This window comes from Neopsephotus bourkii, unplaced genomic scaffold (assembly GCF_033783945.1).
Source record: "Neopsephotus bourkii isolate Nb327-2 ecotype Australia unplaced genomic scaffold, CSIRO-AGI_Nbou_v1 NB_882, whole genome shotgun sequence".
NCBI lineage: Eukaryota > Metazoa > Chordata > Aves > Psittaciformes > Psittacidae > Neopsephotus > Neopsephotus bourkii.
This window is the reverse complement of record NW_026901376.1, coordinates 3485138-3507228: the sequence shown is the minus strand read 5'-3', so window position 1 is coordinate 3507228 and position 22091 is coordinate 3485138. Positions and strand designations below refer to the sequence as shown.

The 22091-nt window shown below is 36.4% G+C and overlaps 1 long non-coding RNA gene across 1 annotated transcript; it reads left to right on the top strand.

The window, feature by feature from the left end:
- Nucleotides 1-4171: 4171 nt before the first annotated feature.
- On the top strand, nucleotides 4172-14715 carry LOC133214314 (uncharacterized). Its single transcript, XR_009726093.1, has 3 exons — nucleotides 4172-4418; nucleotides 13009-13212; nucleotides 14627-14715. It is a non-coding gene; the product is annotated as an uncharacterized LOC133214314 (long non-coding RNA).
- The last annotated feature ends 7376 nt before the right edge of the window (nucleotides 14716-22091 follow it).

Genomic DNA, 22091 nt, shown 5'->3' with positions numbered 1-22091 from the left:
ACCTGGCTACATCTCTTAGTTTTAGTTTTCAGTCTCTTTATTATAAAGTTAAGTATTTTTGTAAGTATAAACACATGAAGAAGTATTGGCATGATGTAGATTACAACGTGTAGGTGGCATTTGAGGGTGAGTGCAAGAAAATAACATGGTAAATATCTGCTGCATGGTTTATTTCTGAAAGATTCTGTACTGAAATGGTCTGATCCCACCTGTGTCTCCCACTGGTTCACTCAAGGCGGCTACCTACTCAGAGCTTTACCTGAGTTCTGCTTTTCAGAAGTGAGTAGGCACTGGGACTTCAGTGTCACTTAATCTATCTGAACATACTTTCCATAATAATATATTATCTTTTATTTCTTCAGGAACTGCTGCTGTGTTTTTCTGTACTGTTTCTCATCAGCATATTAAACCTCTTCTTCACAAGGTTTGTTCAGCTGTTGTATGAATAGCCTTCTAGGTGGTGTAAATTCAGGGGAGTTTAGTTTGGGGAAAAGTTTGCAAAATGAAGCTATAAATTGTTGGAAAGAGTTTAAACTGAGAGTTTAAACTGTTGTAAGTTTCCCATGGATGTTTAAGTCTGATTAACTTACAGAACTGAACATCTTTGAATTTATATTCAAATTATGTTCACTGTTATTTTCTTTATTATGAATTTTTAAGAGCTCTTCGGGGAACATTTCTCTACAGATACCTGTTGTCTTTACAAAAGAACCAAGCATTGCAACTGACCTTGAGTGTTTTCAAGAGAGGGGAGCAGGGAAGGCAAAAAGTGCAGTTTGAGCCCCAATTTACCAGCTGGCTTTCAGTGCCAAGTGTCACAACTTCCACGAGCTCTGAGGAACTCTCGTCTTCAAATGATATGAAGTCTAAAAATGACATTTATTTTGATTGTGTTATAAAATGACAGATAATGCATTTCAGTTATTCAGGAATGTAATGTCAGAGCCAAAAAAGATTCTAAGCTGAGTAAATTTAGCTATAGTGTAGGCTCTCCTGTCTAAAATCGTGATCTTAAAAATTTCTGAGGCTTCAACTTTAGGACACCTGAAGTTGCAGTTCTTTTGGTCAATCTATGAAAAATACTTCAGAGTTATTCTTACTCTGTAAATATTCAGAAAGTCAGCTGTGAGTGGAGAGCCTCTGAATCTAGACCTTATTACTAGTGATTATATATTTTGTCCAGTTACTTGTTGCTTCTCAGGTAGCTATTTTGCATGACATATAGGAGCAGCTGATACTCTAATTGAGCGTAGTAATTTTCTCATGAGAGATATCAACTGTAGCTTTGAGTTACTTTACCTTGAGGCAGGACTTGAGGTTGGGTGTGTTCTACATTGGGTTAGAGCTGTAAAATTGGAAGTGGAATGAGCAGCGTTTCCAGCTTTTATTTGGAAGGATGTACGTAGCCCCCCCTCTTGTTTATATATATATAAAAATATATATTATATATACTTTTAATGTAATATATATGTAATATATGATATATACTTATGTATATATTTAGATGTTATATAATATAAATATATAAATATTCTTTTTGAAAGAGAACAAGCAACACTGAGATGATGTCAGTTCTTTGACAGTATGAGAAGTACCTCAGTATCTCTAACCACTATACCTGTTTATTTGTTAATACCATGTAATATCTTGTTCCTATTGTAAATATGGTTGCAGTTGTAGTGTTTTGCAGCCTGTTTATTTAGACAGAGATTGCACCTATCCTTACATATCCTAATGTTTTTTGCTAGACAACTGCTTCTAGTGTTGACTTTGGGCATCTCTTTTCTTCGCATATTGCTGCCCTGCATGCTGTATAGACAGGTTTAATTTTCCCTCTATTTTTCATGTAGGACATAGGTCACTCCTAAAAGCTAGCTATGCTTGGGCTGAGTCCTTTATTGCATCCTTTTTCCTCTATTGTAGGCTATCCTTTTTCCTTTATTGTAGTACTGTATTTGTAGAAGGGAACCCTTTTATACTTTCTACTTACTCAGAATAATGAGTACAGCATCTGTCATATTTGTGTTCTGAGGAATCATTCCTCTAATGGGCTTTTGTAGTGTTTAAAGCCAAGTAAATGTGTTTTTCAGAGCTGACCAGCATGTGCAGGCATCTGTTCTGTGTTACAGAAGAATCTTATCCGTGCTGCAGGCACCCTGTTTTCTCTTGCCATGTTTATTTGCAGTTTCATTTAAAAAAAAAAAAAAGCTGAGAAAAGAGAAATGAGATAAAAAGTGAAGACATGAGGCTTCAAATGTGCATCATGGTAAATATCTAGTGGAAGTTTTGGTGGAAATCTTGCAGAACTTTTCAGAGTAACTGTTACAGCAAGACCGTAAGTTCCTCTTACCAGCTGTGTCTGTACCAGAGATAGACAGGTACTCAGGTTTGTACTCATCCTTTTAAAAGATAACAGTTTGTCTTAGAAGAATATGAAGAATTGTTGTTCAGAGCCAGAAAAGCAGTTGAGAAGATCATAAAATGTAACAAAATTCTATGATATATGTATTTATGAGTGATATCATATAAAGTAATTCAAAGGACAAACCTGCATAGCTTCTATAAAGTTAAATGATGTCTTTTCAACTGCTACAAATTCTTGGAAGATTTAATGAAACATAGAATAAGAGAACTGAGAGCGGTAATATAGGTTTGTGCTAAAGTAACTCATACAAAATTAGTAAAAAGACGAGCAAATAAGGCAAGGGGAAAGTTTTACCTTTGCCTTATTTAAGTTTCACCTTTGACTTATTTAAGTTTTTTGCAAAATGCACAAAGAGGTAGGAAACATAAAGAGCAAGATCTCTGCCTGGGAGGGGTTAGAAAGAAGTCAAACATTGGGGTTCTTTGGGGTTTTGTACACCAAATGATGCATTACTATGAATCTGCCTTGAGTAATGGTGACAAGCAGGATGTCAGTACATGGTTATATCATAAATTTATTTTAATTAGGCAATATTAGAAAAGATTACTGAAAGCTCCAGGAGAATGTAATAGGACTTGGTAATAAGATGTCAGATTAAATTCGATTTAGATGAGTGCATGGGAATTAAAGTATAAATCACTTTATCGTGCACAGCTCTAAATTAGTCCCTAAGAAAAGTGCATGATATTTTATTGGATTATTTGAGAAACAATGTTTTGATTAAGTAAAGATTATAGTAAAAAGTGTAATAAGGGCATAAATGCTTTAAAATGCTATGAGCTGTATTCTTGCACATCTTGATTATTGATCATTGATGATAGTGCTTCTCTAAAGTGTGCCAGATTTGACTGGCATGGCACAAACACTGCAGTCCCATTCACAGTGGGCAGCATGGTGAGCTGGTGTCTGGCTTGTAGATAGAAGTAAAGGTTCAGACAATAGTGTAAAGTCTTTTTTCCCCTGAAAAGGGGATTTTCCAAACCGCACTGTTCTCACCCCAAACTAGTGAAATTCAGGGACGTCTCTCCTTTCAGACATAGGCTTAGCTCAGCTGAGTGTGAGGAGCAACATTAGACCTTTCAGTCTGTAGACTTCCAAAGCTAAACAGAAAAATATATCCCCTCACTGGTAAAAGCTTTAAATGCCCAGATTGTTGTAATCATTGAACCAGGCAAAATAGGTCTGGTCTGAAAGTTATATTTATGGTTTTCTATTATGTAGACTAACTACAGTAATGGGCTGCTTCACAGCTCCCAAATCAGCAAAATTTAGATGCAGATGCAGGATGTTGCCACCACAGGCTGTAGGCAGCCAGAGGGTTGTACTCAGTCTGCTGAAGCTGGCCCACAGTGTAACATAAGTCCAGAAGGAAAGTATGACTCAAAACACTTGATTCTGCAATTTATTTATTTGGGAGCCCTGTGGGCAGGGAATTCACTGGTCAGGAAGCACAAATAATCCAGGGATCTGGGGGTGCAACCAACATCTTTCCCTTCCTATCTGAGTTTCAGTATGAAGGGGACTCCTGCTGTATGTGGCTTCTGCAGAGATGTAGGCAGACTGGTAGCATCTTGATATATAATGTCTGAATTGTAATTAGCTAGGAATAGGCATTAAAATGCTTCTGAACCTGCCTGAGTTTTGGTATTCAAAACATGGGTGTTGATGGTATTTAAGTGCCTATATTTTTTAAGTATTGGATTGGATTTCACCAAGCCTGGGGAGGCTATTTCCGTAAAGATGTGCAAGTTCCAAAATGTCAAGCTGCATGAGCAGGGTGTAGCCTTACAAGTACGTGGTAATACTGTAAGCATCATTTTTCACTTTCCATAATGAAAAGGTGGTTGAATTCATATCTCTCCATGCTTAAAAATAACAGCTATAAACTGAAATCAAGAAGGGGAAATTTCAGCCCAGCTAATGAAAATCAGCATTTTCAGCCTTGTTTAATTCTGCTGCTTTCCTGAAACCACTGGAAACTCTGCTGCAGCTGGTAAGCAGAGGATATCACCTGCAAGATTCAGAGACCTGTGTGTTATAATAAAAAATCTAATCTAATCTGTGTATTGTGGCTTCTAGCAAATGTCTGCAGTAAGACTGCTTACAACTAAATAGTCACAAATTTGACCCTAAGTCTTTTTTTTAGTTATCTCTGAGGATATAGTGTAGCTCCTCTGGACAGCAAAGGCACATCTGATTTTAAATCTTATCTGTGGACTGATATTTTCTTTAAAAAACCCACTGTATAAAGAGATTTAGATAGTATTTAGCCTTGAGCTTACTCACTTATGATGACTACTGCTGCTTGCAATATTGCGTATTTATATGAGGAAAGTGTTTTTAACTGAACCAAAACATACACTTGAGTGGATTATTATGTTCTGCAGGTTTCCAAAGGAAATTTCGGTTTTATATACACATAGACATTTTGTATATGGTTATTTTGCATTTGGCTCTTTCCAGCTTTTAAAAATATCCTTAAAAAGGAGCAAAAATCTCAGAATTGGAAAATTACTACAGCAAACATAAATAATGAAATGATACAATTTTGTTTAAAAAATAAAATAAAATCAGACTTCTGTTATTCCCTTTGATTTCTTGTTTGCAGTTGTAGAATCATAGAATAGTTTGGGTTGGAAGGGACCTTTAAAGGTCATCTCCTCCAGTCTCCCTGCCACGAGCAGGAACATATTCAACCAGATCAGGTTGCTCAGAGCCCCATCCAACCCAACCCTGTATGTTTCCAAGGATGGGGCATCTGCCACCTCCCTGGGCAACCTGTGCGAGTGTTTCACCAGCTCATCATAAAAAACATTCCTTGTATCTAGTCTAAATCTCTCCTCTTTTAGTTTAAAACCATTACCTTTTATCCTGTTGTAACAGGCCCTACTAGGAAGTCTGTTCCCATCTTTCTTGTAGGCCCCCTTTAGGCACTGGAAGCTGCTCTAAGGTCTCCAGCCTGGAGAAGAGAAGGCTCTAGGAACAAGCCCAGTTCTCTCAGCTTGTCTCCATAGCAGAGGTGCTCCAGCCCTTGGAGCATCTTTGTGGTCTCCTCTGGACTTGCTCCAACAGGTCCACATCCTTCTTATGTTATGGCCCTCAGAGCTGGATGCAGTACTCCAGGTGGGGTGGAGAGTGGAGTACAGGGGGAATTGCCATGCTCAGCCTGTGGGCCATGCTTCTTTTCAGCACAGCATACAGTTGGCTTTCTGATACAGATCCCTTCTAGGTTTCCTTACCTACCACTTTATTTATGTGAAAATAATTCATGGTAAACCTAAAAAGTGCAAAGTATGGAGATTTGATATTACTGCCTATCTTTTTCTACAGTCCTTAATATTTATCATATTTAATCTACTAATATCAAATGTCTATAGAAATAAAGCAGAGCTCGTATCACAGTGACAAAGCAGGGGAAAAAAAAGCCATGACAAAGGAAGTTAAAAGATCATTACTTTGTGAATTAACATTTCAAATGTACAGTGTAGAAAAAAAATATTTTGGCTGTCGTCAGGTCTTTGAAGATATTTGTATCAAAAAGTCTCTTTATTTCATACTGCTGATGAAAATCTGAGTAATCTGAAAAAGTAGTTTCTTTCGTTTGATCCTTCAAATCCCAAACTCCAGGGATAGAAGATGTTTCCCATTTGTATGTAGAATGGGAAGAAGCTGTGCTGCTGACCGGATTCATCAACAGATAACATAAGGGAGCAGAGACAATTAATAGAAATTACAACAGTACTTTTAAACATAATCTTGCAAAAACAACAGCTCCAAAAGGGAGGAAGAGATTTTGGTGCTCCTACAATGAAAGAAATAATGACCATTAAAAAAAAAAACATGCAAAATCATACAGTCAGAAAGAAATTTCGAAACATTCATAGATATTTGCTTGAAGAGAAATTACAGTCTTACATTTGCAATATCTAGGACAGGAGCTACAACTCTTTTTTGGCACTAAGCATAGAATTAACTGCCAGCTCAGTTTTTCCATCTGATGCAATATTGCTGGATAATGCATAGTGCTTATGCTGGTAATGTTTATCATCAAAGCACTAAGGCAAGGTCCAAGTATAGTACTGGCAGTCTCAGGCATTCTGAAGCGAGACCAGCCTCCCAAACACCCATAGGATTGGCTTAAGATAAAACATGAGATTTAAAAATTGTTTGAGGCTATTTATATTTTAATTTTAAAAGCTGAATTTCACCAGACAGATTAGTAACAATGCTGAGATGGAGCTGCATGTTGAATTTAATTTTGTAATCTTATATAAAAGCTGAGCATTTTGGCCTGGTTTATATCAGAAGTTGCAGAGGTTGGATTTAAATTCAGGAAAACACTTTTCAGGATCGGTATCTGATTCAGGCTGCTCTGTAGACATGACACGTGTTTTTCAAAGTCTTAAGAGTAAGTCACAGAATCATAGAATCATAGAATGGTTTGGTTGGAATGGATCTTAAGATCATCTAGTTCCTGTATGTTCATGTAATTCTGTTAACACAATGCATTCCAAAATTCCCAGTCCTTTAACCAAGACCCCTTAAATCACACAGCCTGTTGGTTTGCTGCCACTGAAGAAGTTTTATTGTATTTGTTGATGATTATGATATAATTGGCATTTTCTCTGTTGCTTTATCAGTCCCTGCCTACAGTGTAAAAGCCTATGAGAGGACTTCTGCTGTCTTCATGTCGTCCTTGCACTTCTCATTCAGACTGAAATATTCCCCTTCGGTATCCATTTATGCTTGGGCTCCAGTGAGATTACTTACCTTGTCAAATACTTATCACCTGTTAATATGAAAAATTCTGTGTTTTAGAGAGAGGACATCGATCACTTGAGTTCTGTGTTAATAATAACTATTGTCAAATCATTGTGGATAAAGGATGTCCCAATTTAGGTTTTTTTTTGCATTGCTGGCAGGGGAAGTGTGCTTAGTCACTGCAGTTAATTTTGGCTATGGTTCCAGAGCCTTATAATGACTAAAATCAGTCTCTATTTTTGGTTATCTTTTTATATTTGAAAAAATTTGGAACAGTTTTAAAGAAAGGATTTGATGCCATCTGAAATGACATTGGTTGCCTTTTCACATAATTTTGATGTAATTCTTTGCTTTTGTACATTGTTTCACCAATACAGCTAAATCTGTCATTAGCTCTCAAATAATACATGATCAGCTTGCTTTACAACATAGATGATTAATATAGCCTGCTTATATATTTTAATACTATCTGGGAAACAAAGGTTTCCTCTTATCTGTTTTCAGAAGCATTAAAATGTTTTACAGTTTCAGCCCTTATACATTGGCTTCCATGACTGATGTAAAAATATGGAAGCAGTAAATCCATTCTGTCTTTAATTGAAATCTTTTCATATCACTATTTAGGGCAGTCTGCATTTTGCAGTTATTTACACATACTCAGAAGCATATGTTCTTACAGTTTCTACAGTCTTTGTCCTTCAACATTGTGCATCTCATGACCCACAGAAGTTTTCCATGTTGTGTGGTCCATGTTTGTGCCCTTTTTATTTGTGCATGGGGTTCATAATGCTTTTTATTTTTAGAATCTGCAGAAATAAAGCAGTCTTGCACTCAGTTCCTTTACATGCAAACTCTGGTGTCCAGTTCTAACTCTGTGCAAATTAAACCAGTGTTACTACCGAAGGCTACAGATCTGCGTTAGCTTCTGTTCTGCTGTGCAGTCGCACCTTCTCCTCAATGAAAGGGTATGATGTTCAGGTGCTCAAGAGGAGCAGGCTCAGCTCATCAGCCATAATCTATCACGGACTGCATTTTACTGCTACAGGTATTTGTGTCAACTCGAGGAGAGATTAAAGGCACAGGCATGGAAATGGGTACTTGGGACTGGGAGGTGCTGCCTCTTCGCATTGGCATTGTAGTTTAAAATTGCTAGTGGATCTATGAGGCTGGCTAGTGAGGATCAAGAAGTTCAAGGAGGCTGTGGAAGTATCAAGAGCCTGATAGAGTGCTTGTGCCGGTGGTTGCATGTTTATCTTTCCAATGCATTGCTTCCACATGCTCAGTCCTCCACATTCACAGCCTCTGTGACTGTGGGTCAGGGTGTTGCATCTTTTGCAAATTCAGAGTTTTTCTGTAGGGCAGTATCGCCAATTCAGTGTGTCTAGATTAAAAAAATGAGGTTTTCCATGAGTTTCTGAGGTGAACTTTGTGAGGGGTTTTTAAGTTTTAGAATTGCTCAACATTTGTAGCTATAAAACTTTTGGCAATGGCAGCAGTTATCTGAAGCATGAGGCTTAGGAAGTTTCTCTTTTATATTTGTGATTTTTTTTGTATTTTTTTCAATGAAGATGGGGCTGCTGCAGTAAGTTACAGCATGCACATGATACCTTGTTACGGAGCTATTCTAGCACTGCAATGTAGGCAGGGAAGGAATTTCTTTCCCCCTGCAGGCTCTTTCAGTTTGTTTTTTTTAGGTAGCACAGAAATGGAGCTGTATTCATAACCAAAACAATGTGTTGTACCAATGCTGTCTACATAGTAATTGTAATTTTGGACGTTGTATGAAAACATGAGCAATAACTTTGCTATTCACATGCTGCTTATTCTTTGTGAGTTTCTTTTCCTGTAAAAAAACCCCACACTCCCAAAACCCACTAGAAAGTTGTAAGCAATAAAGCATAGTAACATACCTAGTAAGTGGGGTGGATATGACTGTGCTGAGAAAAAGATGCCATGTTCCTTGGGAATTACCCTGTTTATATTGCTATTAAGTCACTGAACATGTCCATGGTGAAATATAGACTTACATTTACAGAACTCTGAACAGTGTCTAACTGAGTTTCAGACTTATGTAGTTAATAAAAGATCCAGTTCTCTTCAGACAGCCTTGAATTCTTATTAAATGTGTAAGTTTCATTTTGGGCAGCAGGTTTCTACATATTGGAACCCTCAGGCTAAAGGAAAAAGAAAAGGGAACTTGTATATGTTTGTAAGTATAGTGCTGAAAAGAGAATTTTTGTTTCTGCTGCAATGGCTTCAACTAACTTAGTTGTAAGGTGGTTTATTTTCCCCTTTAAGAAGGGCAGAGAAGAAATACAAATTGAGGAGAACATGATTTTATTTCTGGAGCTCTCAAGTAGCTAATGTACTTTCCACTATAAGGAGCATTGAAGGGGGACAGCAACTGCTGTTTCTTAATAAAAAAATTTCTATGTCCTGCAGGAAGAGCAATAGAAATCCACCTGGGAATTTTTTCTAGAATGAATGTGGCTGGTTGTAGATACTTACATAGTAGATAGTATTTACTGTAGTACTATGTAGTAAGTGCAGAAGCTTCCTGTTTCTTTCACAGCTTGAAAACTAAGGCAGAGAGAATCATATGACTTGACTATAGCACAGTTTTTGTGTTAGAGCAGGGAAGAGAATCCAGATTATTAATTCCTGACAGTGCCTTCCATCCTACTTAGAAAACAGCTTCTTTAATGCTTAGAGGTGGTAAAATCACTGCCATATTTGTGATAAAAGTCCATGTAGGCAACATTTCTTATTTCAAAAGCAGAATTGAATGAAATGAAGTAACACAGTAAAACCTTCACTTCACGTATGATGCTCTTCATAGCAACACTAGTGTACTTGTAAAACATCCTGAAATCTGATTTTTTTACTTTAACTTGATTCAGGCAATGGATCACTGAAAAGATACTCTCATAAATGAATGGCTGCTGTGGGCTTTGCCATACAATTTAATTGCTTCCATTTCCAGGCAAAGTTGCTCTCCTGAATCCTTTGTTTTCTTTTGCCTAATAGAAGGCTAATAATACTTCCTCATGGAGGCAATCCCACACAGCAGAAGGAAGCATGTGGAAATGGATGTTTTAAAACTTCTCAGCTTACCTGCGGATGGGTGGTAGATGTGACAGCAAATTTCGCATCAAGTAAGTGGGAAATACGTATGGATCACTGGGACTTCTAGGTGCCCAACATAACAGTAAATCTTGAAGCTGCTACTGCTGTGAATAAACACATGTGAGAGTATTTATCTAGAATGCAAAGCTTAAAATGTATTTTGGAACCACATCACTGACATATGGTACAACAGTTTAAATGATACAAGCAGAGTCATTGTTCTGATGCAGACTTTACAGATAGCAGTAGCAGAAGAAGTAAAACTCATGCAAGGTGTGGAGCCTCATGGAGTGATTTACAGGGAAGCTGGCTGTGACAACGCTAGTCAGTCTAAAAAAACCCCAGCCCACAAGTTAAAACAGTGGAACAGCTTTTCCTTCAAGTGTAATGATGAAGACAAACAGATGAATGTGGGAGGAATAAAATAGATCAGCTGTTAACACCCTTTTTGAAAGCACTTTTAAAAGCTAATAAAATTACTTCATATTGTTTTTTAGAAATAATTAAACTTTTCATCCTTTTCAAGAAGACATTAAAGTCACTCTTGATTGTGTACACATTAAAAATGAAGTTTTGCGCAAATTTGTGAGGACTAATCATAAAATGTGTTATGTCAGATTGACAACTGTTAGTTGTGAGAACAGATATACTTCAACCCTATTTTTAACAAGTGCAGTAAGATGAGTTAACTGCCATCAGCTATCACGACTTTAGCCTCCACTCCAAATCCATTTCATACAAAATTCTGGGGAGGAAATGGGCTTTGTGCTGGAAAGAGAAAAATGAAGAAATGTGGGTCAGAGAGTGTTCCGCATTCAGTGCTTCTGTGCCAGAAACAGTCTGTAACTTTCTGCCTAGACTTTACAAATCATCAGCATCCTCTATAGTTGGACTTCCAAGCAAAAAAGAGCACAGCATACATAGTGCTGATAGAAGATGCTCAACAGTATCAGTTCACCCAAGAAAATGATCCCATTATCTCTTCCAAATCCTAATGGGCTGTTTCTGACCTTACGTCCTCTCTATTTCTACAAAACCTAGTATTCTTTTTGGTTCTTATTGTGAGTTACAAAGCCGATTTCCTGGGTCATAAGCAATTGCAGCAAGCTTGAAGATTTTTTAGGTCTCTCTTTTCATGAAGATATGCTATGTGGGATTCAAAATCATAAACACAGAACTGAAATTAATGATGTAGACTCTAGTTCTGAAGAAATGTAGAACAAATGAAGTAACTAGAGTGGCTGAAAGCAGAATCAAGACTTCCCCAAAGTTCAGAATGGGTATATTGGTAAAGTCTTGTTTACTTTAGGTCTAATGAGATGCATTTTTAGTTTTGAAATTGAAAATACCATTACATTATAGTTTTTGAAACAAAGCACTGAAAATTGGGTATTGGACAGTAATCTGTTTTTTTTTTTACTCTATCTCCTAATCTCACGGGTTGATAATTACTTTGCACCAACTGCCAGATCATTAAAGAGTGGATTTTTTTTTACCTGCCTATGCTGATGAAAGGGGAAATGTTCTTCTTTTCAGATTTTAAGCATCTCATGAGATGTGTAACAGCTTTAAACACTTCTGTTGCTACAGCCTGCTGGGCTGTCTTCTTCGTGTGTTGGGTTTTTGGGGGTAGTATCTCTTGTTTCCGTTTATTGTCAGTGCAGTGTAAGACATCATGCAGAATCATTTTACAGCTTTGGGCACTTTAGAGGATATTTCTTCTTCATCCATTTCTTTCTCAGAATAATTAAAAGTGGTGAGAAATATCAATATTAAGAATAAATGCATTTTAAATGGTATCGTAGGCTTGATTTTCAAAAGATGAAGATGGCGGTGAGCATTACATAGGATGACGCTCACATGCTCAACTCTACTAGTATGGAAAATTCAAGGGAGCCCCAGCTTGATTTCCTAACCACAGGTTACACGTACATGAGCAGAACTGGTGTGCAGCCACCACACAGCCAGTACTTACTTACATTCCCCTCTCTGAATCCAGCCTGCCTAGAGACTGCATGAAAAACACAGAAGTGCACTGCTCTCCATCTCCAGTATTTGTATATTGTATTTAAACATCCATATTTATAGTTAGGTTCTGTACTTCATACTTTCTGTTTTGTTTTTGTTTTTTTTTTCCCTGCAATTTGCCATTTTAATGTAGATTTTCAAATCCATGAATATGTTCTGGTAATTTTAGCAAAATTTATTGCTTGTTAGTTAAAATGATATGTATTTGACCATTTTATGTTGGAAGAGGTAAAAAGAAATGCTCTTGTGGTTGTGGTATATATTCTAGATATTTATGTAGATGGTTTATTTGATAACTGTCATTCTGTTTTAGCTATTTAATGGGGTTTTATTGCTTATTTTGCAATGAAATACAGAGACCCATATGTACCAGGGGACACTGAGATATGTTGCGTATGGTTTTACAGAACCATATTAGTGTTCCTTTATCATTAACTACCATAAATTGTGGTTATGTAACTTTTAAAGTAGCACACATGATTGTAGGTCAGAAACACATTAAGAAACTTATACATCAAGTGCATGAAAATATTGCTTAGGTGACCTTGCAGACTCCATTCCCTTACGAACACTTGTTATTAGTGGTGAGAAAGGATAACTATTAACAGGGCTTTCTGTCTGTGGATTTAAAAAGGGGCTTTACAATGGATTGTTGTACCCATTTGCAGATGAAAAGATTGAGACTGAGAGAAAAGAAGCAATTTATTCAAGGTCACCTGGAGAGCTAATGATACAGCTGGAAGGAAACCCAATGAATTCAGAGGTCTGGGCCAGTTCTCTAGTCAAGTGTGGTACTGCCTGCTTTGCTTCCAGCTGTTCCTAGTTTCCTGAAGAAAACAGACTCACCCACTATAGTTTCCAACCAGAATGTGGTAAGTATTCTGAGAAAACTTCTCCTGTGAAGTTCCAGTTTTATTGTTTGCTTCTGGCAGCATCACACTGTTAACCACATTGAGCCCATTTTTTCCTTTTTTAGTTGATACCACTGTGATTCCAGTGTTGTTTTTTGAAATGAATTGAGTTATTGTATATTTTACCAATACAAATGAAGGTAGTTTGGCCCAAATTTTCTACACTGGAATTCCTAATGCTCTGCATTTAAAGAGTGTGATGCTGCCTGCTGCAATATTTCTCATAATCTGTTTATTTAAATTGTACCAAAAGCAAAATTAGAGGAAAGGCTTTAACTCTGCATTAAGTAAAGTTCTGACTCAGATTTAAGTTATTAAAAAGGGGGGAAAAGGGGAAAAATACATTATTTTTCTTGTACTTCTTGACTATACACGAAACTGTTCAGTTTATTTCTGTGAATGGTATCCTGCTTCTTGATGAATTCCTAGAACTGCCATTATAAATCTTAACTTCACAAAGTCTGTTTCCTCTAGACAGTGCTGGTTCCTGCTATGGCATTAACAGAAACTGCATTTATATTTTATACTTTCTGATGAAATCATTGCTGGTTAGAGTTAGTTGAAAATCTAATGTATCATTTTTACCTATCTAGTGGAGCTGATAACTTCATGTTTTTTTAGCTTGTCTCTCAGTCTTCAGGTCTACTGAGGCTTTTTAGCTATCACTGGCTCGTGTAGTGTGTATTAATGGGCTTGCAGATGACTTTACTAGAAATAAGGTACAATTTTCCCTCCTCACTGACTACTCTGCTTTTGTAAGCAGTGTTAGTAAGCCACGAAGATCTGCAGACTTTCAAGCAGGATTTACTATGACTAATCATGATCCCACTGACATTTGGTTAAGGGCTTCAGTGCAGCAGAAGTAAGTCTTTAAGAATTAAATATTTTCTGTGTTAAAAGGATACTCTTAATATTGTTGCAACAAGCCTAACAAAGAGGAATGGCTCTTTTGTGCACTAAAAGAAGAGATCATGTGAAAAACAAGGGAACAAGCCATTGTTTTACTATATACACAAGGATTTGCTAGATTGATTAAGCACAAGCATCTAATTTTGATGATTTCTAACTTATGCATACTTGGCTTTGCAACTCAGTAATACTTTTCAAGACAATATGTACACATTATCTGAAATTGAATAGGTGCCTTTCTTTGCTTAGAAGTTGTTTGTTTGTTTGTTGGTTTTTTTTTTCCATGAAACAATGCAATAATATGCACAGAAGTGTCTGGTCTTGTGAAACTGTATACTTTTTCCTGAAATGTGTAAATTACGCATTGCTTTGAAAATATCAATGTAAATTTCCCTGTGGAAACATAATAGTCTGATTTTTATTTTTTTTATACACAGATATGACCTTTACTTTCTTTGAAAAATAGGCTTCCAGCTTCAGGACTCCATGATGTAGTGTGTCCTGTTTTTAATTTAGGAGATCTTAGTCTGCTTTATCTTCTAAAATACAAATATTCGCAAATTTCAATCTATAAAATGAATGTAAAAACATCTTTCATTCTAAGATTACAGTTAGTTACTTTAGACTATTTGGTCTTCCTAACTTTTTTAGTAACTTGCTCCTTATAATTCCTGGCTAAAATCAGTCATACCACATCATTTTGGGTGGCATCTTCAGAGGTGCTGTTCTGTCTTGGAGTTTCTGTTTTCATATTACTCAGTACTGTGTTATCCTAAAATATGTTTTCTACAACAGATTGCTTCTTTGTCATTCTGGAACAATAAATGGCAATAAAATGAGGTGAGTTTTCAAGTTGTATAAGAAAATCATGTAATTGATGTGTCTTATTGAAAAAACATCTAATTACTTTTTAAAACCTTTTTTAGTCGTCTTGGTAATGTGCAGTGTGTGGAAGCTAAGAATATGTGACTCAGGAGAAAATGTGTTGCTACTCATTTTGGAGAAAAAAAATCCCATTGTGTTCATATAGAGACTGAGCTGAGCCACAAGGGAGCAAACAGAACACTGTTCATTGCATACTGCATAAAATCTGGGGATGATGTAAATTTTCATAACTCATTTGACTTCAGTGAAGTTGCACTGATTTATAGGAGCTGAATGGGTTTTGCACAGTGGTGGTATTTTCTCTGTTTGCTTAAAAAAATATCTGTGCTTAATATTGGACAGAACAGCAAAATAATGTTCCCTGACCTGTATCTCTTGTCCTTGGGGAAGTTCTTCTGGATTTACATTAACAGAACGAGGCTCAGAATCTGGTTCAATTTATGCAAAGTACTGAGAGGCGTATCTATTTCTTTTTCTTTTTTTTTTTTTTTTTTCTTCCTGCTTTCATCCACTTTGTTGGATCAAAGCTAGTTGAAAGCTGAGCTAACCAGATGGTTAGGGATTCCCTATGGAAGACTATCCTAGGGAGACATAGAACTAGAACAGGAGATTACTTGGTTGGGGAGGTACTGAAAAGCATTTGGCTAGAGATTGATGGGCACAGGTAAACTGCTTGAACGACCTGGGGGTCTGGCATAACATAGAGCACCCCTAAAGCTGTCCTTAATGGCACTGTGAGATGACTGTGGAATTAGTAGATAGAAGAGGAAATGTGCCTGTCTTTTCCCAGCTGTGCAGGGTGCATCTCAGCTTCAATGCAAAATTCAGTCTGTGAATTAGAATTTTTACTTGAGAAGCCAGAGCTTTATGTTTTCATTTGAGGAGTACTGTTTTGTATGCAAACCTTCTCAAGCATCAAGATGAGAGTATTCTCTAAGGTTTGTTACTGCTGCTTCAAGTACACAGTTTTGCAATTCATTAAACTCTGCTGTCTTGCATGAAAATGTTGGTTCATATAAGCACCTGTAATGTGCATTTACGAAATGACACGTATAACCATGTTGTGGTACCTTTCCATTAGCAGTTCAGTTACTATGCAATTTGCAAATTTAACAAGTGTTACAAAACAAAGAATGTCCTATTAGTGCTATTGAAAGATATCTAGGATGTTTGAAATTATGAATATTGGCATTTTACTGTGATATTCCTACAACTATTTCCAATAGCAATAATTTAGGAGCTCTTCATATTATCTCCTAATGGTTAAACTGGTTTACCCATTAGATTTCTAAGTTGCAATATGAATTTAAACTATAATCACCCCAAAGTCTTGATTGTACCTGCCCGAGGCACCACTTCTTTTCCAGGGAAGATCATGAACAGCTGAAATTTTGTGAATACTTTGAGCAAGTAGTTACCACATGAATGGATGGCAGATAGCTTTTCAGTCAGAAACCTGTTACAGCTGAATTGATGATGTATGTCATATTGTGGGATGATAGGAAAATGTATGAAACACAAATTTGACATATTTACAAAAATTTCTGCTTGTACCATTTGCATTGTTAAAAACTGTGCCTAAATTTAGATGCAATCAGCCTGTTCTTCTGTTGTTTATGTGAGTGTAAATTGGCGCAGATGTGATGGTCCTGCCCTACGTACTCTTAACAGAAGAAGAAAGCATTGTTTTGTAATTTGTAAAAGTTTCATGAAAATGAAATGTCTTCAGCTGCTGTAAAGGTTTAGAGGGAATCTTGGCCAAGCATCTTACTTGGTGGTGGAAGATCACCCTTAGAATAAGCCTGTTCAGCCTGGAGAAGAGAAGCTGTGTGGTGACCTCATATCAGCCTTCCACTGTCTGAAGGGGGCCTATGTGGAGACAGTCTTCTCACAGGAGAATGGATAATTGGTACATAAACTCTGAATAATCCTGAAAGATACAGCAAGGCCATGAGAGGCCTGAGGAAGCTTAAGCAAGCAAGATAAGAAGAAACTGGAATTCACTGAGTTAGGAGAACTGTGGGCTGTTGGCAAGCTTTCAAGGTCAAGTTCTCACACCTGTGCTTAACCAATTATATGTTAGTCACTAAGGCTCTTCAAGACATGTATTCAATCATAATAATCCAAATTACTGTTAAATGCAAGTAAGAAATAGTATATAAGGAGTTAAGGCTTTGTAATAAATGGCTTTTGTCTGATCATATTGATCTCTGACAGGGTCCATATATTTTCTGTAGCGGGCCTACAAAGATGCTGAAGAGGGACTCTTCATCAGGGACTGTAGTGATAGGACAAGGGGGAACGGGTTCTAACTTAAAACAGTGGAAGTTCAGGTTAGATATGAGGAAGAAGGTCTTTACTGTGAGGGTGGTGAGGCATTGAAACAGGTTGCCCAGAGAAGTGGTAAATGCTCCATCTCTGGCAGTGTGCAAGTCCAGGCTGAAGAGAGTCTTGGGCAACATAGTCTAGTGTGAGGCATCCCTGCCCATGGCAGGGGGATTGGAACTGGATGATCTTAAGGTCCTTTCCAACCCTAACTATTCTATGATTCTATGATTAATGTACATTTCAATATTTATTCACATAGGTTTTTCATTTTTAATTTCGGCACATATCCATAGTCATTCTCAGTCGAAACATCTGTCTTAATATTAAACGAGAGTGCTTCTGGTTGTTATGAAATGTGAGGATAGAATAATCATCTCTAATACAGCATTAAGAAATTCCCTGCATGGAGAAAGACAGATTTACACTAGCTTTATCTTATGTGGGTGTATGAGATAATGGGAAAATAAATCTCCATAGTATAATAAAATGTGTAATTTAGAATCTCTTCATAAGATTAATGCATATAGTTTTCTCTTCCTTTTTTTTAGTTCATGAGATTAATGTTTTCATGGGTTTCAGTTTCCCTATCAATCAGTCATCAACTGAACATAATCTAATTACAAGATTTTGGAATGAAAAAAGTATTCTTAGGGTTATTGGTTTTAGGAATAAAATTGTTCCATAATAATTCCTGTGTAGGTCTTAAACCTCAGTTTTCATTCAGCTGCCAGAGACTTTTTATTAGGTTTATTTTATGGTACTGTTTTTACTATGAGAATCAGTGCTTTCTAGAAATATGGTACATTGTCATAATGAAGAAATGAAAACACAAGAAGAAAAAGTAATATGTAAAGAAGGAATGTTACCACTGGTTACCAACATGCAATAAAAATATAGTAGTTTTGTGCGATACTTTGTACTTTAAGCCTATTATCAGATGTTCATACTTGTAAGAATAAAAGCTATTGTTAATGAACTTTGTTCAGAGAGACAGAAAATCAGACGCCTCTTAAAGCCCTTTGTTACTGCTTTGTAGGAGATGTTGAAAGGCAGCATAATTAAGGGTTTGGTTACTAAACTAAACCAGAGGTCACTAGTCCTGGCTGTCCTGAGTGGTTTGGCTTTTCACCTCATTTTCTGTGTTTCAGTTTACTAAGTGAAAGTAAGGGTAGCAGTACAAAGCTGCATGAAAATCCCAACTGATCCTGGCAAAAATAAAAGTGTTACAGGATGCTGCTCTATGATTTTGTTGCTAGGAGTTAGTGTTCAACATACTTGTTCTAATAAAACCTCACCCTGTTGTTTTTTATCTAGTTTAAAAATTGCTGCTTTCTGCGTGAGACAAATGGTTCTTGTGATCATTTTGCCTTTTTAAGCTTTGTATTGCTTATTGTCTTTAGTGCTTTGCAATTGGATAGGATAAATTTTCTGTTTACAGATTGGAAATGGCTTCGCTTTGAGGTTAAACTGTCATTTTCCAGCTGTAATTATACCTGTTCTGGAATTTAGTTTTTATTTTTGAGTTGAAGGTAGTTTCCTTTCTCAGGAAACCATATAAGAATCTCCTCTGTTATGCTTTCTACATGCCTTTTATATGTTCATTTAAGTTACTCAAATGAAAGAAATGCTTCAGTATTTTCTGGAATTCGATGGGATTTAAATATTTGCTCTTGATATCAGTATGAAGTGTGCTGTGGTACTCTTTGTAAAATCTTTTGCTGTAAACTCAGAATTAAAGCTATTTATTTTTGGAACTTAGCAGAAGTATTACTTACATATCCTTCAGTAGAAGTGGGTGTGTGAAACATGCTGCAAAACTTCAGTGATTCTAGGTGTTGGGATATGCTTTTTACTGTTGTCTAAGAAAGCGTTACTAAGGAAGCATTACTCAATTATTACTCATGTTCCCAAGCTCTACAGAGTATACTAAGCCCTACTGACAGTATTCTCTCCCATCCACTGTGCCTCGCACCATCCTTGTTCATCACAAGACAGCAATAATCCTACTATTTAGAAATCAGCTCTTAACACAATTAACCATTAAAATGCAGATACAGAGAAAAGAACTGAACAGTCTGTTTGGTTTTCTACTTAATGAAGATTTTCTTTTATAACCTTTGGCAGTGCTCATAAGTGAACAGTTTTGTACATTGTACAGAAAATAGTCGGTTTGCCTTTCATCCTGGGAAACATACAGCACCGGAGAAAAGTAAGGTGGATTTGGGTAGAGGTGACGTGCCTGGGAAAATGCTTTGAGAATACCTGGCACATTAAAAGACTAATGTTTACCCATCATAAGTGAGCTTATGTTATATATTATTTCTGGCAGAGCTTGGTTAAAGGAATCAGAAGAAATGGACATGCCATTGGAGGCATATAAAGGCCTTTAACCTTCTCCTATGGTGATGAGAATACTCTGATCTTTGTTTTAAACACTAGCACTGGACATTGGATCCTGTGTCCAGGAAAAAGATCAGACTTGCTTTGTATCATTGTTCCAAATATCTGCTATACTATAAAATGTAACAAGAAAGATGCTTTCAAGCCACAACCTTCAGGGTTCAAAAAGGTTTTCTTTTTTTTTTTTCTCTAATTCTTCAATCCATCTCTGTTTTACAATAGCAAATTGCAGAGCTTGATCTTTTTAATCTGTGTTTCTATTTATAAGTGTGTCAGAAAATAGCCCTACATCCTTTCTTCAGTCTGATACAAATTCTGCAACATTTCATTTTTTTGGTATTCTTAAAAAGAAATAATACTGATAGTTATAGTTAGCTTTTATGTTGTACTTTACTGGGGAAAAAACCCTGTAAAAATTAATTAGGGAGAGTTTAAGGAATATCATTGTTTTTCTTTACTTCTGCCTCTCATTGTGATAATTAAAAAGGTTTTTATTTCTATCCTGTGATAAGCCACACTGCATCAAGGCCAACAGAGCATTTACAAAGAAGTGATATATGAGCTCTGAGTAGCCATAAACTACAGTGAAGTAAGCTGACATTGACTTGGCTTCTGCAACTGTCTGTTATTACAGGTTTGTAATTTTACTTGGAAAAATTGTGAAAGTTTGTTTTATATAAATGCTAGTGATGTTAATAATTGTGTCTAGAATCAGCACAGTGCATCATTGATCAAACCCATTGCAGCTTTGTTTTAAATCAAATGTGGGAAATCTGACAAGCCTGTAGCTCTCTGCTATAGATTTTTTTTTCTTGCGATGCTCCAGGTATCAAAGTTAGAATTGCAAAAACATTAAAGAACGAACTCCAATTTACAGAGCTGTCAATAATGGCAGCAGCAGCATTATGATTGATGTAATACAGTATTAGATTACATGAAGAAAACTCAGCACAAATGATTTCTGTAGCACCTGTTACTTACAGATTTTACAAGTGGTAACATTTAGAATAATGACCATCTAATATGCTTCTTTACAAAACCACAGACCATAAATTTCAGCTATTGGTTCAACTTGTGAATTGGTAGCTTGTATTCAGATATTTACTGTTGACAATTTTGTAAGTCCTTTTAAGAGTCGTGGATTACAGTGTTTAATTTTGACACTACAAGCCTTGTATTTGGCAGTTTGGAAGGGCAATTCAACTCCAGTTTACCAAGCAGAATGTACTGCTCTGCTATTGTCCACTCTTTTCCATTCTGTCCATCCTTAGTCCTTTTGTAAACATTATTGTCTTTAATTCTGTATTTGTAGTAAAAGAATACATTATGGCATGGGCTGAGAATCAGTCCTGTAGATAGCTTTTAACCCTAAATAATTGATAATTGCTTATTAAGAAATATAGTATCGAGAAAGTATTTTCTGATTTGATATTGCCACTTCTGAGTATTCTTGTTTCTCATAGTCAGAAACTCCTGTGGTATTGGCTTCAAAGCTTAAAACGTGTTCAGAAATATGTTGTTAACAGTTTTTGTCATTTGTTAGTGGGAATATTTGATCTGAGAAGACGTATCTTCCCTGAAAAATCTGTTGAGGTCTATAAAATTTAATTAATCCTTTAAGAATAACTAATAATCTTTAATCACATATTGCATGATGTTCCTTGAAATCAATACTGAGGTAGATGACTCACAGCAGTATAAGTCACACTGTTTACTCTTTTGAAATATTGGCAAAACAATGAAATTCTTTTAGTTTTATGGATTTTTCCAAGATAGATTTATTCTAAGTGAAGTATATATGTTTTCTGAAATTGAATAAACAGGAAAAAATATATCTTGAGACATGTCTAAGATGCTGTTTGGCTCCTGATGGCATTCTGCAACAGCAGAGAGAATTGAATTGGATTTGGCATTAGTAAGTCTGACTAGAAAAGGATTATTTGTGGGGGGTTCACCAGTAGTGCTCTAATACTTGGAACCTATGGCTTCCTTGGAGGTGCTGTAACAGTCTTGTGACTTTTTTGCAGTGCACCTGGGCTCTCAGAGCAGTGTGATCTGTTCCTCTCCCTTTTGAATAGATTTGAATATTAATGGATTTATAGATTTTTCAGTACTAATGTTGGAGGTTTATGTTGTCATAATCTTAATTGTCAGGATGCCTTTTAATAGGCAATGAAAACAAAATCTGGAGAAGAAGGGGGAGAAGCCTGCTGTTACATACTTGTGCTTCTGGATTGTCAACAGTGGTTGAAGCCAAAGTTTTAAACATGCACTGGTATAGACCTTCCTATAAATGTCAGTCGTTTCTGGCTTCCCTA